This window comes from Piliocolobus tephrosceles, chromosome 20 (genome assembly GCF_002776525.5).
Source record: "Piliocolobus tephrosceles isolate RC106 chromosome 20, ASM277652v3, whole genome shotgun sequence".
Classification (NCBI taxonomy): Eukaryota; Metazoa; Chordata; class Mammalia; order Primates; family Cercopithecidae; genus Piliocolobus; species Piliocolobus tephrosceles.
Window position 1 is genome coordinate 52,345,192 of NC_045453.1, and position 12,174 is coordinate 52,357,365.

The 12,174-nt window shown below is 39.1% G+C and overlaps 1 protein-coding gene across 2 annotated transcripts in view; it reads left to right on the forward strand.

Moving 5' to 3' along the window:
* PAK5 (p21 (RAC1) activated kinase 5) overlaps positions 1-12,174 on the forward strand; it is a 308,182-nt gene that overhangs the window by 45,974 nt on the left and 250,034 nt on the right. Inside the window, exon 2 of one of the 2 annotated variants that reach the window (XM_023217965.2) lies at positions 10,143-10,291. The exons of the other annotated variant lie outside the window; for it this stretch is intronic. The gene's annotated coding sequence lies outside the window, so the exon portion shown is untranslated. The remainder of the gene's footprint in view (positions 1-10,142; positions 10,292-12,174) is intronic. 2 annotated transcript variants of the gene reach the window in all.

Below are 12,174 nucleotides of genomic sequence, written 5' to 3' on the forward strand. Positions count from 1 at the left end.
ATTCCTTGATGTTCTCATTTCCAGTGACCTTTTTATACCCTCCCAAGGTGACATGTTGTATGCTATTGTAACCAGAAGTACCACCACGTCCAACATCAGTGCATATGTCCTGCTCTCTGACTAAATAAAATGTTCTAACTCACCTGCTTGTTTTCTCCTATAAGCAACGTTTCTCCTTCATCAAGACCACAGCCTGCTAACCCACATTTTCTCTCTATTCTTTAAATTTATCCTATTAGTATTCATTTCTTATGCAGAGAGATTCAATGATTTACATCCATTTTCTAGCTCCTCTGTCAATTCTTGTCTTTTTTGCTTGTTTTAAATTTTTTGATTTTTTTCTTTAAGTTCTGAGATACATGTGCAGAACGTGCAGGTTTGTTACATAGGTATATGTGTGCCGTAGTGGTTTGCTACACCTATCAACCTGTCATCTAGGTTTTAAGCCCCACATGCATTAGCTATTTGTCCTAATGCTCTCCTTCCCCTTACCCCCAACCCCCACATGTCCCAGTGTGTGACGTTCCCCTCCCTGTGTCAATGTGTTCTCATTGTTCAACTCCCCCTTATGAGTGAGAACATGCAGTGTTTGCTTTTCTGTTCCTGTGTTAGTTCATTGAGAATGATGGCTTCCAGCTTCATCCATGTCTCTGCAAAGGACATGATCTCATTCATTTTTATGGTTGCATAGTATTCCATGGTATATATGTGCCACATTTTCTTTATCCAATCTACCATTGATGGGCATCTGGGTTGGTTCCAAGTCTTTGCCATTGTGAATAGTACTGCAGTATACATACATGTGCATGTGTCTTTATAGTAGAATGATTTATAACCCTTTGGGTATATACCCAGTAATGGGATTGCTGAGTCAAATGGTATTTCTGGTTCTAGATCCTTAAGGAATCGCCACACTGTCTTCCACAATGGTTGAACTGATTTACATTCTCATTAACAGTGTAAAAGTGTTCCTATTTCTCCACTACCTCACCAACATCTATTGTTTCCTGACTTTTTAATAATCGCCATTCTGACTGGCATGAGATGGTATCTCATTGTGGTTTTGATTTGCATTTCTCTAATGATCAGTAATGACGAGTTTGTTTGTTTTTTTTTTTCATATGTTTGTTGGCCACATAAATGTCTTCCTCTGAGAAGGGTCTGTTCAAACAACCCCATCAAAAAGTGGGCAAAGGATATGAATTCTTGTCTCTTTCTCCCTCTGGAACTTGTTTCATAATTCTAGAACACTCTGAGTCAGCTCTCTTTCTACCTTAATTGACCAACCTATAGGTAACCTATTGGTGTAGGTAGCCTGCCCAGTGTGCTACGTTTTAATAGCATACATTGATACTATTTACAAAATTTTATCTTTTAAAAACATGTATGTGTTTATCAATTTGATTTGTACTTCTGCTATGAAACAGTGAGATTCATAAAGTCAATAATATAGTTCATGTCCCCAGGAAGTTAGCACAGTATCTTTTGCAGTGTGGATGCTTAAATGATGGGTGATAAATGAATAAAGCCAGCTCCAAAGAAAGAACTGAGAGGTAGAGGGAGTGACCAGTGTATTGATATGATGCATAAACTCTTCTGCCCACATGGGAAAAAGATGGCATCCTGGTTGTGCTGTGCAATTGATGAGTCACTACCAGTTATTAGAAAAAACCGTTCCCTTTAAGTTTTCAAGGTATTCTGCTGAGGCAGCGGAGTGAGCTTGACTTAGTCCCTTTTCTCTAAATGAGCATCATCTCAGTTGCCTGCCTGTCTGCCTGCCTGTTCGCTTTTTGCCAGAATGTTTGATTGATTGAGTCATATCCTTGCTTCATTCCTAGAAGGATTCCAGGTGCCAACATCCACTTGATCCGAGGTTAAATATACCTCCTGTAACCTAGGAGTCTCTCAGTCTTGCTTTCTGCTGCTGGGGAATACTACCATAACATGTAGTGAAATATAAATGGAATATCAGTCATCTCTGAAATGGTAATATATTCTCCAGCTTTCTATTCAAATATTTTTCTTTGAGCTTGTTTCTTTGGGGTCTGTCGTCAGATATTCTCAAAAAGATTGCCTCCACTTATGTTTCTTGAAAATTAAATTGTAGATGTGTTCAGATATGTGTCTGCCATAAGTTACTGTCCCGCTTAAAAAGTTCCTGGCAATTTTTGGATACTTCCTCATGCGAAAATAACTCCTGATACTGTCATGGACTGGGGAGTATAATTCCTGCAAACAGCGCTTCTGAAAAGCACTTGGCTCATGGCTGTGTTGTAGAACTATTATGACTTCTTGACATAAAGTATGTTTTCAATTTATAGGCCAGGGCCAGAGATTTGCTCACCATGATTACCAAACTTCTCCCACAACCCTTTGACATGGTGCCTTAGATTGTGTGACTTTCTGCTTCTGGTTTTCTTTAGTGAGAGATAGTTACTTGGAATGATCCTTAAATATTCAACACATCTTCATTGATTTCCCCTGCTAATATGAAGGTGTTAAAAACATTTTCTTTTTACATTGTTAGTTCACTTATTTATTTATCCGCCTAATAAATAAGTATAGCATGCACTGCATACAGTGGGGAGCAAAATAGTCATTGAGTCACCCCTCAAGATGCTTACAGTCTGGTAGGGGGAAAGGCAGGCAATAAATAAGAACAATGATATGGCAGAAGTTCTTAGATCAGGAGGGAAGAGTGTGTTCTATCTGTGAAGGAGGTACAGGTAGAAGAAATTCCATAAATGGGGTTTCACATGGATTTAGTTCTCAAAGACAAAGTCTTGCAAAGACATGGGAGGAAACCACTCCAGCTGGAGTCAGCAGTTTGAGTGAAGCCCTGGAGGTGTGACCCAATCAATAAGGAGGCATCCTTGGGACTGACTGTTGCCTCTATGAAGCTCATGGGTCACCTACCAGATGCCTTTTTAAAGCAGTCTTTCTTTGTCTTATCACCAGCCCACTGGCCTTAGCTATAAAGCAGATTTATGCAAAGTAATTATAATAGAGCAGTTTGGTTTAGGCAACAGTGTGCTGTTTGAGCTATATTTTCTAAAAGGATTGGTGGATCACCAGTGCCTGAATTATTTACTGTTCTTGTTGAGAGTCAGGTCCAAATTCAGCCTGATGCACAGGTGAGAAAAGAAGGACTCAGTGGTCAGAGAAAAGTCATCAGAGAGATGAAGGGGCCAGCACTTGGAAGTCTTACATAGGTCAAGCAGACATTGTCGGAGGTGGGGGTGGATGTGACACATGACACACACCTGCCCTATTGGCACTTGTCGGAAAGGCAGGAATCCAAGTTGTGCCTAAGGTCCTGCTTTAGGTGAGTGGCTGAGTGGTGGGTCTTTTCCTACAACTTCAAATGGGAGAGAAAGTGGAACATGTGTGTGAGGACAGTCAAGGAGTTCAACTGTAGACAGACATGTGGACTGTGAGGTGCCCAAAGGCGCCCTGCTAGGTCTTTCCAGGAAGCAGGGATTTTGGAGTGTATGCCCAGGGCTTAAAGGTGATGTCTAGACTAGAACTTAACATTTCTAAGTAACCTACAAATGAGTTGTGACTAAAGGTGGTGAATGAATATGCTACACAGTGAGAAAAGAAAGGTGAGAGAATGATGCTGAATATTGGACTTTACTGCCATGTAAGGAGAAGGCAAATGAAACAGGGACTGAAAACTGATGTCTATGAAGTAGGAGCAGAAACAGGAGAAGGAAGGTCATGGAAGCCAGGGGATGCAACCCATTCCCAACACCCATTCCCAGTGCTGTGGAGAGGCCATGGAAGATGAAGACCAGATCCCATTACAGAGTGGATGGTACAGAGTGAGATATCTCCACAAGTGCCTAGTACCTTTCCCCTTTCATCATTTTTTTTTGTTCAAGATCAAACTATAAAATAACTGAATTCAGCTGAGTGCAGTGGCTCACACCTGCAATCCCAACACTTTGGGAGGCCGAGATGGGAGGATCGCTTGAGGCCATAAGTTTGATACCAACCTAGGAAACCTAAAGAGACCTTGTCTATGAAAAATAAAAAAAATTAGGTGTTGTGGTGTGCACCTGTAGTCCCAGCTACTAAGGATGCTGAGGTGGGAGGATCACTTGAGCCCAGGAGTTGGATGCTGCAGTGAGCTATGATCACATCACTGTGCTACAATCTGGTCAACGGAGTTAGACCTGGTCTCTAAAATAATAAAAATAAAATTCAACTCTTATAAGCTGGCTTTTTTAAAGAGATCATTTTACTTTTGTGTAATGTCCCCAGCCCAGACTTTCTATCCTCCCATTGCCCTGGGCCTTGGAATAGTTTTCCCTCTCCCCTCTTTTCCTCTTTGCATGTGTTATCTCAAAATTTAACTTTTCTGGGGTCCCTTTATACCATTTGCTCTCTGACAAGCAAACAAATTTGATTAATTTGTTTACATAAGATGCTATAGCTTAATAATGGCATAGTGTGTCTTCGGCACCAATAAGATTTGTATTGTACTTGATTCTGAAAGCCTTGAGATAAAACAGTAGATTGCGGGAACTTCAAACACAATAGTAGGACCTGTAGAGGAAGTTTTAGGGGTATAGCTTGCTTTGCCTCTGCATAAAGCAGGCTCTTTGGGCTGTCATGGAAAAGCTGTATGGGAAATGGGGTAGACGATGCTGGAGAATGAAACTCCTTAAACTAAACTCTGCGAGCTCCCTCCTCAATGTCTTCAAGTATTTGCTCATTCATTTGCTTGCAGCTGAGCATAAAAAGGCCCCTCCTTTCCTGACCTGCATTAGCATCTTTCTGCAGTCCCCTGTGGTTAGAATTAGGGGGAAATGAGCCACTTCATCTTGTTGGTATCATTCCTGGGGCAATTTTTGACTGATGCCAACCCATATGGTGATCAAGAGTGACTTTGTAACAATCACTGGAGGTTAAGGGAGAAGGGATGCTTTATTTCAGCTTCTCCTAGAATGTCAGCAAGAAATTCAGGAGACAGTTTTTCTGCCCCCAAACTCCTGGTCTTTCTCATCTTCCCCAGACCATCATATGTGGAACCAGGGAAAAGGATCCAGATGTGGAACCAGCAATGTCCACTAAGTGTCGTGGACCCTTCCTGGTCTGAGATAGGTGTAGCTTGTAGTGCTCTTGAGGTCACCTCTAATACTGACTCTTAATAATGGAAAAAGTAAAAACTGTATATAAGCAATGTTTTTAGAAAAATTAGAAAAGAATGACTGAAGGGAAACTTTATTTTTTTCATTGAAATAAATGAGAGTTTAAGTGAGTTTTTAAACTTAACGTATAAATGCTGACACCTTGAAGAGCTGAGCCTAGTTTTTCAGTTTGAATTGTGAGGGCATCTGGTGTGTGTTCTGAAAGGAAGAGCAGTTTGATAGCCATCTGTCCCCAAGAAAAACGCAGCCTTGGAAGTAAGCTGAAACAAGAATGACACCTGCTTAAGCTAAGAGTTGTGAATAAGACATAACTTCTGTTACATACAGTATTTTGTAAAGAAGAAAGAAAGCACACCAAGTAGAGATCTTACAGAAACTTTCAGATGTACTTGAGTCACCAAGGGCTTGCCTTCATGGCAGCCAGTACAAACTTCTACAAATAATTTATTTACCCCAAATGGCATACTGAGATCTTCCCACAGAGCTCAGCTAGGAACCGTCTTTACACCTTCCAGTGGAGGGAAGGGCTTGTATCTTCCATTGGGTGTATCTTTGCAAGTAAACCGAGACATCTTTGTGGATAGTGACTGGTCTTTATTCACCTGCATACCTTGTACATCCATAGTGTGTGTTTGATGGTTGTTGAAAGCTCTAAGACCCGAAATTCACCAACATGGCTGTGTTCCCAGCTGCTTTGCTCAAGGTAAGTTTTACCCCCCCGGGTTTAAATACTGGGCTCTCTGCTTCATGGAAGTGGGGGGTGAAACTCTAGGATTAAGTTGAATCTTGGAACCCCTTTGTTATCCAAGACAAGAAGAATAGGAAGAGGGTCTTTCTGTGACCAACAGAGTTATAGATAAAATTGTGTTCACATATCCAGTTTCAACAAACATGAAAGTACAACAGTGGCTTGGATATGACCGGAAAATACAAAAAGACAAGGCACTGTATGTGATGCTGTTTTTCACAAGGTAGTAAGCAAGTGTATCTCTGCTCTTCATCTGCCAAACAATACCTTTTATAGAAGAGATTTTATCTTCCAATTCTAACACTGTAGGGCTTCTCTCCTGTTTTCATCATATTCCCTCTTTGGAATTTAATACAGTTGAAGAGGGTTAGCAGTTTAGAATCCGGGTGGTAATCGGGATGAATTTCATCCTGACCTCAATTTAAAGCTTATCTGGATCTGTAATGATTTGAGTATGTGCCCTGACAGGTTTCTGGAAACCTGTCAGAATGAGGTATCAGTAAAGACACCGGGCATCTAGTGTGACCAAACATTCATCAATGGTAGGTTATTGCCTTTTTACTGGAGACACATTTGCTATGGTTCCCTGGTTGAGACATCTGTGTATTTCTTAGTTTAACGTGTCTAGGATTTTCTGCACGTTACCATTGAAGCTGTTACTATAGTCCTCTATGACCATCACTGGTACAAAATCTCATTGAGCAAAGTCAATGCTTTCTTTAATTTGTTTCTATTTAGAGAAAACAAAGAAAATATTGTGACTTCCCCCCCATCAATAGCACTAGCTTTTGTTTATTCAATTGTATATGTGTACACACATACACACACACACACACACACACACACACACGTGGGCTGGAGACAGCTACTTTTTAGCTATTATTAAAATTAAATTATGTAAACATACAATTAAATAAGTTTTGTTATAAAACAAAGAAATAAACCCTGAAAAGTCACCAATTCTGCATTATTTTAATACATTTTACTATTATCTGTGATTATGTGGTTATTTACATCTATCTATTGTATCTGTATGGGGGAAATACTATACCATCGTGTCTACCGCAAATCTATTCCCAAATCTGCACTTAGCAGCACCAAGAATTTTTTTGGAAAGCCGGTAGTTAAACATTTACCAGCACACCACTGTAAATTTATACACACACACACACACACACGTGTGTCCTTTTCATAGCCATGCAGAGTAAGCGTCAGTTCTTCTATTTTATAGATGAAGAAACTTAGGCTTAGAGAATTTAACTTACCCAAGAGACCACTCCCATGTTTTAGCTCTCCTACTCTAGAAATATAAAATAAGAAGCACAGGGAATGGTTAAGGATGACTGAAGTTGTATTGGGATAGGATTTAAAAGCAGAGGTTTGCTAGAAGTGAGAGCAAGAGAACCATGTGGAAATCTAGACAAGCACTCCAGGCACAGGGTACTGCCAGTGCAAAGACTTGGAGGTGGAATAGTCTTGCTGCTTCTAGGGATAGTAAGGGTACTATCGGAGTTGGAATAGAGAGAGGGAGAGGGAGAATAGGAAGAAGTGAGGCAAGTAGGGCATGATTGCTAACTACCTTTATGAAACCAGGCAAGTAACTTGACCCCTCTATGCCTTATTTCTGTTATCTGTAGAATGTTTCACTTAATGCCATGGTAAGAGTATATGTGAATTTACTGTGCTTTAGGTAAGTTATTGTTACTAAAGCTAAACCATCACTGTTGCCCTACTAGTGCATAAATACAATTTTAAGGAAGAATAACTTTTTCTTGCCATCTTCAGCAGCTGTATGAGGAGTGATTCAGAAATACTTAAATTTATCCCTTGCAAGTACCTATTAGCCTATTTTAAATCTATTTAAAATCCACAGTGCAACGCAGTTTAAATTCATCTGGGATTAATAGGCCTTGCCTTTAGCTGTATTACTGGTGGTGTGATAGAATCTCAACAGGAAACTTTTGTGACATTTTTCAAATGTCCAGTCTGTTGGATTATACAAGACTAAAATTCTGTATTTTGAAAACCCAGGTGTTCTGGTTTTGACAGTCATTACTTATTCATAAAACAGATTACCATATCTTCTTATCCACATATCAATTATATAAGTGTATCTTAGAGTATATTTAAATAATGGCATGACATAAATATCATGAGTTTCTGTGGCTTTGATAACTTTCAGTTTCTTCTTAAATCATGTGTTCCTTTTTCAAAATTGATCAGGCTGTACACTTAAGTTTCATTACTTTTCTGTATAGGTGCTATACTGCATTTTTAATAAAATTTTTCTTAAAAGAAATGAGTACGACTTTGAGAAAGGGGAAAGTGTTTGCTCTTCTGGATCAAGGAAGCAAGGTACAAGATGAGATGAGGCCAGAATTAGAATGAACATGGCATGTGTGTGTCACAGCCAGGACACAAATCATCCATGACATGTAAATATTTGTTGAGCACTTCCTGGGGGTCAGTATGGAAGATACTGTGAACTGGGCACCCTAAAATTGTTCTCAACCTACTTCTTCCTTGAAAACTCAAATACTCAATTTCCCAGCCTCCCTTCCAGCTGGGCATGGGAATGTGAAGTTGTTGAATATGCTTCTGGAAAAGCCTCTTAAAAAGGGATACTCAAAGAATATACTTCTTAATTATTTTGTCTTCTGCTTTCTGCTTTCTTCATCCTGCTGGAATCTGGCTGTGATTCCTGGAAGCAGGTTAGCCATCTTTCAACCACAACATGACGAGCATCAGGACAAAGGCTTATGTACTAAGAATGGAGGATGGACAGATGGGAAGCGTGAAGCCCCCTAGAGCTGTGCCACTCATTGGTTGGGTGTCTGACTGATAGGCAGGTGGGGAGGGTCAAGGATATGTGGGTCAGTCTATTCTAGGACACTGCTTTTCTGACCTTGAGGCTACCCAAAAAATTGCCCTTTGGGAATTTTGACATCATCTACAGACACGCCACTTTAACAATTATTTGTTTGTTTTGACATACTGGACATATTCTTGAAAGGGACAACACGTGATCAAATTAATCAAAGTTTTGTTGGTTGCCAGCTTTTTCAAAGTTACTAGCAGAAGGTCTTCACAAATACAAACACTTTCCTATACCTTAGACATTTTTTCCCCTCTAAGATGGTAATCTTATGTCATCCTCATCTTTGAGCAGTTGTCTGTAAAATGAAACCTTTGCAACATTTCCATATCTGGAGATAATACCTTATCTTCACTTGGAGACTTGATAATTTTCCAAGGAGATACACTCAGAGGGAAATATAAAGAATGGAAAAAATTTATTAACTTGAAAAGTTGGCAAAACAGATGTGCTGTGATTCTTTGAGTTGAGCTAGCACATTTCATCATAGCCATTTTGAAATATAACATTAAAATTCTGTGCTCAATGTCCCTTATCACCACACCTTTTGCTTCTGTTTGCATTTTGTTGTTGTAATCATACACATCATAAATGAGTATAACTAAGGCAAGTGATGATGTGTATGATAAAACATAGTCAATAATAATTTGCCACCTTTGGGGTGAAAAATGATTTCCATCTGTGTAATAACTATGGAATAAATATTCTACATCCTTACCTAAAATAAAGTATTAATGTTAAGAATTCTTATGATGATCATAGGCTATAGACTAGAAAAATAGCCAGGGGTTATGATATTTGATTAAAGTTTTAACTTGATACATGTGTTTTAAAAGCCAAGAGACACAGTGAAAATTGAATTGAATCTAGTATAATATGAAGACTTACTGAAATTATTGGAAAGGAGGTACTATATTAAAATAAAGAAAATGTCTTCCTTTGAGATTAAACTGCCATTTTGTTCAATTTGATACACACTTGATCCACCTATTTCTTTGCCTGTAAAGAGTAAGAGCTTAGGTAAGGCAGACTGTGAAATTCAAAGCCACAGTGTGGCTACATGTTTCTTGGCTTCTTCTCTTGTTTTTTTGCATGTGATCCTGCCTTTCACTTCACAGAGAATACGATCCATCTATGCCTGACGCCTTCCCTTCATCCTGCAATGAGGCTCCTATATTAATAATATCAAACCTCCTGCAAAAGTTTGATGCTTGGATCTCATGCATTCCTACCTGATCTAGGACTTGGCTTCTCCAACTGAACCCTACATTTTATTTGTATATTCAAAACATTTCTTTCTTGGCTCGTCCGCAACCCACAAATACTATTTACAAAGAAGATTTTTCTCTGCCTTTATCTACAGGTTTCTGTCTCCCAGTATAATCATATCCAGCCCCAAGGCTCTTACTGGGGCCTCTAAAATGTTTATCACCAAATCTGTGTCTGCAGTTCCAACCTCTTCCCTGAGCATCAAAGCTATATTTTCAACTTTTGCTGGATGCCTCTATCTGGGTAATATCTTAAGCTGAATTTATTCAAATATATATTCAAAATGGAATTCATTTTACATCTTCCCCTTATCTTTGAAGCTACTCTCATCCCCAATCCTGTATCTCAGCAGTGGCAATCCTGTATCGTAGCAGTGGAAGCTAAACAAGTTCCCTCATCATATGGTAGAAGTACAACCAGAGAATCAAGAATAGTCCTTTTAATTAAATTTTAGGCCAGTAAAAACCTATTTTGTCTGTTCTGAGATTCCCATTATTTGGTTGTATCATTGTAGATTATTCAGAGGGCACTGGCATCTGCTACTTAATTTTATTTTTTTTTAATATTTAATGTGACTTAAATTACAGTCTCATGGTAGAATTGTAGTTAATTGATGTACCTTATTTCTTGCCAAGATTCTGTTTTAAACAATTTGATTAATGTATTGAATGGCATGAATACAAAACTTGGGTTGGTTAAAATAATTTTTTACTGATGGAAGATTTTTAGCATGGTTAAATCTATTAAATGGGGAGGTAAGAGCTGTTTTGGCCTTCAGGATCTTTGAGAACATCGTATTAAATGAGACACAATCACTGTTTCTAACTCTTCTTTCTTAACTTACTGAGAGTTACAACATTGTATTGCAAATTATAAATGGGATCATAGAATTAAAGAATTTAGACTTAAAAGTGTCACGTATTTTTAGCCTGTGTAATAAATATCATTAGACATTATTTTAACACAATGTTCCGTAAAATATCTTCATAGGCGAAAACAAAACAGACAACTTTCCTGAGGGTGAAGTTAACCTTCTTGAGAGTTATTTAAGCAAAAATAGAATCGAATATGTTGAGACAGAGAGGTTCGTAGAGTTCCCTGCCTCCTTGGTTAGAATTGATAAAACAGAAATTCAGAACATCGCACGGTGCTTAGAGGCAGAAATGGAAAAAAAGAATCTGGTGCCCAAATTCATACTTCAGGTAGGAGGCAAACAGCTATCTCTACCTTAAATCATTCTCTTGATTGATTGATTGATTGATAGATACGCAGCAATACTTTAGTTGGATACATTATTTGGCGCCTCTTACGTCAATACCCTGATGTTTTCCATTTTCACAGTTTGGAAATAAGAAAAAGTAGACAACCTTGGCTGGGCACAGTGGCTCACTCCTGGAATCCCAGCACTTTGGGAGGCTGAGGTGGCTGGATCACCTGAGGTCAGGAGTTCAAGACCAGCCTGACCAACACGGAGAAACCCCGTCTCTACTAAAAATACAAAATTAGCCGGTTGTGGTGGCACATGCCTGTAATCCCAGCTACTCAGGAGGCTGAGGCAGGAAAATCGCTTGAACCCAGGAGATGGAGGTTGCAGTGAGCCGAGATTGCGCCATTACACTCCAGCCTGGGCAAGAAGAGCGAAACTCCGTCTCAAAAAAAAAAAAAAAAAAAAAAAAGAAAAGAAAAGAAAAAGAAAAGAAAAGAAAAGAAAGAAAGGAAAGAAAAAGTAGACAAGCATGCCTATTCTCTCTTTAGCTTTGGAAGTGTTTGATGATGGTGGTGGGTGGGGCCTCGTCTGGGACCCCTATAGTCATCACAGCAGTTAACACATTATAATTCAGTTTCTGATTCTTTGTGAGACTTCCTACTAGACTGAAAGTTCCTTTTGAGAGCAGAAGCTGTTTTCTTTTCTGTTACTGTATCTACAATGCCTGATGCAAAGTAAATTCCCAGGAAAAATGAGTTTAATGAATGAAAGGGAGAATGGAATCAGAAGTCAGAGCACCCAGGGACCCCTCTCCTGTCATCCTGTTTTAACCTGGTGTTGGAGGTAAGGAATGATACTCCCAGATAAACACTGTCTGCCACCCACATATGGATTCCAAGGTACACATATTTTTATATTT